Here is a 5,833-nt window from a genome sequence, read left to right on the forward strand (position 1 = left end):
AACTTTGCTCTGACCTACTGAGATAACATTCCTTCTGGTCACTGGGGTTTCTAAGCCTTGAGAGTGAATATTGGGAGCTGTCACCTCCAGGGGGTGTGAGCTGAGACAGCCAGAGAAGGAGCCTGGCAGAGCCATCACTCCATGAACACCTGGATTAGCTCTTTTTCTGTTGTTCAAATGGAGCTGAGTTTCTTCTACTTCGATTGAAAGCATCCTCATCCTTCGAGCCCCATCTCAAGAGCTTTCTCCTCCAGAAAGCTTTCCCACATCCCCTCTAGTGCTTGCAGACCTCACATGTCCCAATTCTTTGTGCTCTAATTGTTTCCCAGTGTTTCTTTTCTTCCCAAGATTCTACTCCTCGAGGGCAGGGACCCTCGAGCTGCCCGCAGCCTCAGACCCAACACAGATTATGATTTCTGGAGCAGCCAGCTCCAGAGCTTCCCTCCCTGCGTGCATCCTCTCTTGCACTAGTCCATCAGAGAGTGAAGAGCACTGGATGGAAGGCAGGCCCCAGGGCTTGGTTTGGCGCTGCCATTTACTAGCCCCCTCTGGGCCTCCCTCACCTCCCCTGTGAAATGGAAATAATACTTGCCCTGCTGATCCTGCCTTGGGGGATCCTGGTGGGGCCTTGTGATGCGTGAATGACAAATGACAAAGGAAGTGGATGTACTTTGGAAAGGGCAGTCTCTCTTTGTCTATTGGTCAATTGGTCAGTGAGATTGCTGCCTCCATCTCCTTGGATCCCCACCCTCCTAGGAGCTGTAGCCTGGGATTGATGGCAAGGATAAGGCTGGGACCTGCGTCAGCCACAGAGAGACAGGGCTTCCAGTTGGTTCTTGCCCTCCCCCTGCCTGGTGGACACCAGGCCCTGCCCTGCCCCAGACTCCAGCTATGAGAAGGGAACAGCCTGGGAAAGGGCTCCCTTGCTGAAGAGTCTGGGGCTGGTCACCCAGATGGGGCCGTGGGGGCAGTGTGAGCAGAAAGCCTGGTTTGTGGGACCCAGAGACCACCCAGCCCTTGCAGTCCAGAGGAAGCCCCTGAGACCAGAGGGGCTAGGGGACAGACCTGAAGGACACACAGTAGGGTGGGGATCTGAGTCCAGACCCCAACCATGCTCTGGAGGGGGGCATGCACTATCTCATCTCATCCTAGTAAGTCCAGCAACTGGCGGCTTCACTGACCTTTCTCACGGCAGATGAGGAACAGAGGCTCCAAAGTCAAGGCTGGGAAGTGGCAGAGGCAGGATTCGGGCTGGGTCTGCTGGAGTCTTCTTTCCAGGACACTGTACTGCAGCTGGATGGTGGACGAGGAGACCAGGAATAGCCAACGGGCGGGGGGCTGTGTCCTCAGGCCCACATACCCATGCATTTCCATCACCTGGAGCACGCAGGGCCCCCTGGGCCATGGCATGGTGCTCTGCGCAGGCCAGCAAGCATTTACTGAGCACCTATTCTGTGCCAGGCCCTGGACAGGCACTAGGGGCAGGGTCGCCGGGCACAATCTGTCCTGTAGGTGTTCATGGCCTGGTGGCCTCAGAGGGCACAGATGACCTCCAGCATCTCTCCCATCTGTGGGTTACTGGTTTCAGGAGCACCTTACTGTGTGCATGACCCTCTCCACTCTGGGAAAAACCAAAAGGTAGGAGATGCCAAAGGCCTTCCCACCTCGGGGCCTGGCTCCCCAGGCCCTGGCTTCCTCACCAATGCCATCTCCTCCTCTTCCTCAGACACTCCCCCCAACCGTGGCTGAGTAGATGGGCCAGTCTTTCCTGTGTCCAAGGCCTGGTTGTACCCACCCTTCCAACCCCGACACACACTCTTGCCTATAGCCTCATCCACCCACCCCATCACTGATTCACACCTGGGATGCCATCTAAGGAGGCCTCACTCCACCCCAGGGCCCCAGCACAGCTCTCAGGGTCCCCAGACTTCCCTGTGAACTGAGTCATGCAGAGCTCCTGCCAGAGATGGGCTCCAAGCCTGCAGAACCCTGCAGGCCTATCTGGGGGTCAAAAAGACACACACATACATGCACAAACACACGCACACACACACACGGAACATCCTCTCCTCCCCCTTAGGCCCCTGCGATGGTACAGCAGGGTGCTGTCCCAAGATACAACCTCAACCCTGGCCTGATCTCTGCCTTCTGAATCCATTCACTCCACACATATGTGCTGAAGGCCTATTGTGGGCCAGGCATGGTTCCCTGGGACATAGCACTGAACTTTGGTTGGTTTACATTCTAGAGGAGAAAGATAGTCAACAGGAAAAGTAATAAATGAGTAAATTATATAGTACCCTAGACTCTGATGAGTGCCATGAAAAACAGGGTGTCAGGGGTGCTGGGTGGGGCATGGGGAGCAGCATGAAATATGGTGGTCAGGGCAGACCTCCTTGAGAAGGTGGGATTTGAGCAAAAACAGGAAGCCCTGAGTTACCTGTAAGCATTCCAGGTAGGGGCAAAGCTTGAGCGAAGGCCCTGAGGTGGGCTCGTGCCTGGTGTGTTTGAGGAACGTCAGGAAGCCGGTGTGGCTTGCGAAGAGAGCGGGGAGTGGAGAGCGAAAAGGCCAGGGAGGCAGCATGGAGCCAGATGGCAGGGCCTGGAAGCCTTGGCCCCTCAATTTCCCGGGTCCTCCTGCCAAGCACCTCCCTTATCCGGGGCTCACTATGAGCCCGGGGCCACGTCAGTTGCTCTACAGAGCGTAACTCATGTCAGTGTCCTGACAGCCCTTGGAGGCAGCACCCCTCTCATCAGTGTCCCTATTCAAACATCAGTCAGGAAACTGAGGCAGGGAGAGGGAGGCAGCTCACCTGGCGAGCCGTGGAGCCAGGAGCCAAAGCCAAGCCTGGCCCTCGGCCGTGGCAGTCCCCCCACCCCCCACCCCGGTGCGTCAGTCGCTCCTCCCGACCCCGCTCCCGGGTGCCAGGTACACCCCCTGGCCCGGCCCCTCGTGGGGGGTGGAGGTAGAGGGGCCGCGTCACTACCCACGCCCGCGAGCTGGCTGCTGCCTTTTCCCCATTAGTGCGGGGCTGGCAGGCCTGACAAAACCGCAGGCCCAGATAAGAGCACAATTGAACCTGTTTTGCTCGCAGGCCGGCAGGGGGGCTGGGCCGAGGGGTGGTGGGAAGTGAGGGGAGGCCGCTGGCAGCGCCCCGGTCCTGCTATCAGCGGCCCTGCCCCATTAGCCCCTTTGAAATTTACCCACCTTATCAGGGCTGCGTGCTTTCCGAGTCGGGGGCAGGCGGGGGGCAGGCGGGCCTTCGTGTCCCGACCAGGAGGCTGCCTTCCGCCCGCTCGCCCGCCCCAGGAGATGATGAGGGGGGCCGCAAGCTGGGAAGGGGCCCCTCTCTCACACGGGCTCAGGCTGCCTGGTCACTGCCCGGTGGGCGCCTCCTAGGCAGAGGGACACCCTGCCCAGGCGCCCCCTCTCACCCTGCCCTGACACTGCACCTCACGCCCAGACTGCAGCACCCACTCTCCAGTCCCCCTCCTTGGCCGCCCAGGCCTGTTACATGGCCGACCCCCCAGTCACACCCTCAGCAAACGTTTATTTGCTGAGCACCTGCTGCCCGCCAGGCGCTGGGGCGCAGCAGTGAAGGGACAGACCAATCTCACTCCCCCAGTCTCACTCCCCCATGGGGAGAGACAACAAATAAACACAAATAAGTAAGCTAAGAGGGTGTCCGAAGGTGATGACTGTACAATGGGGCAAAAATGAAGCAGGGGTGTAGGATAGGAAGTGTCAGGCAATTTTAAGCGTGTGTGTGTGTGTGTGTGTGTGTGTGTGTGTGTGGGGTGGTGGTTAGGGGTCAGGGAAAGCCTGCCTGAGAAGGTGATATTTGAATCAAGACCTGAAGGATTCTAACTCTCTTCCTCCGTGGGGTTAGAATCACAGACACAGAAGGGCTGAGCCAGGAGGATAGAGATCAACCAGTCCTCCAAGATCCCTTTATACTGAGGATCAGAGAGGGCAATGAAGTGCCCAAGGTCACACAGCACAATGGCAGCAGAGCCGAGCAGGAGTTAGAGATAGCCAGGATCTCTCTCTGCATGCTTGCTGCCCCCAGCCTGGGGCACTGCTGGGGCCCTGGGCAGGACAGTCTGGCCATTGTTGGACAGTCTGGGGGCTGGGCTGAGCCTGGGAGTGCAGCACTCACAGCCATTTGACTCTGCCTTTTGTAGACAAGGGGCCCACTAGGTCGTGTTTGAGGCTGAGGGTCAGGGCCCAGGCCCTGGCTGGAGGACTGCAGGGTGCATGTGGATGGTGCTGTGGGCTGGGGGGTCTGCCCTCAGTGCCTGCTGCCCAGTGTCATGGTCCTCTGGCTCCCTTACCACCCTCTGTGTTCTCCATCTGCCTCTGGATGTCCAGGTCCACCAACGGCCTGACCTTGACAGCATGTTCTTCCAGTAGAAGCCCCTTTCTACCCCTCAACCCCCTCCCTCCTGACACATACCTGCTCTCCCGAAGGATGAGTGGCCTGGAGGGAAGAAGGGGCAGCCACGGGCATGGTGGCCTGTGCAGTCATGGGGCCAGGATGGGCAGACCCCAGGGCCTGGCTCAGGCCAGATGAGCTCTAAGGAGACAGATGAGAAAACAGAGCTGAGGGGGCTCAAACTAGTGGGCTGCTGGGTAGGCCATCCCCTCAGGGCCCTGGGGTGGTGGCGGAAGCGGTCCAGAGACCCTTAGGGCAGTTTCTATTGAGCTGGAGAAGCCCGAAGCATCTGGGCTGCTGGGGAAGAGCACTGAGTCTGGAAATGGAGTTCAAATCCCAGCTCTGCTGCAGTCCCACAGTGTGACCTTGGGCAAGTCACTTCCCCTCTCAGCCTCAGTTTCTCTTCTCAGTGAAAGAGGAACAAGGATTCCTTCTTCAAAGGGATGCTGTAAGGAGCAAATGAGAGAAAGTGCAAGTGCCTGGCATACAGCCAGGCCCTGTCGACACTGGAAGGTTCTCCCTGTGGGGACCTCTGTCTCTGTCATCTACATTGTGGCCAGGGTTAGGGAGCACTCAGCATGTGTCAAGCACTTTAGAGGCTTTTTTTAGGACCAATGTTAATTGGATTAACCATAATCCTGGGTCTATGACCCACACTCACCAAGAGTCCATGCATGGCCCTTTCAAAAAAATTTTTTTAAAGGGATATCCCTTTTTAATTTATTTTTTATTTTTGGCTGTGTTGGGGTCTTCATTGCTGCATGCAGGCTTTCTGTAGTTGTGGCGAGTGGGGGCTACTCTTTGTTGCAGTGCGCGGGCTTCTCATTGCAGTGGCTTCTCTTGTTGCGGAGCACGGGCTCTAGGTGCACAGGCTTTAGTAGTTGCAGCATGTGGGCTCAGTAGTTGCAGCACACGGGCCCTAGAGTACACAGGCTTCAGTAGTTGTGATGCTTGGGCTCAGTAGTTGTGGCTCGCGGGCTTTAGAGCGCAGGCTCAGTAGTTGTGGCACACAGGCTTAGTTGCTCCACGGCATATGGGATCGTCCTGGACAAGGGATTGAACCCGTGTCCCCTGCGGATTCTTAACCACTGTGCCACCAGTAAAGCCCTCAATTTTTAATCATACAATGAACACAGGGAACCCACTGCCAACCCAGAAACAAGGTTATTACCAGCAATGCTACGTGAATTAATTCATTTATTTCTCACATTTTAAAAAAGATTTATTATTTATTTATTTTTGGCTGTGTTGGGTCTTGGTTGCAGCACGCAGGATCTTCGTTGAGGCATGCAGGATCTTTCATTGCAGCGCGCAGGCCTCTCTCTAGTTGTGGCATGCGCGTTTTCTCTTCTCCAGTTGTGGCACGCAGGCTCCAGGACGTGTGGGCTCTGTAGCTG

Source organism: Phocoena phocoena, chromosome 10 (assembly GCF_963924675.1).
Source record: "Phocoena phocoena chromosome 10, mPhoPho1.1, whole genome shotgun sequence".
Taxonomy (NCBI): Eukaryota; Metazoa; Chordata; class Mammalia; order Artiodactyla; family Phocoenidae; genus Phocoena; species Phocoena phocoena.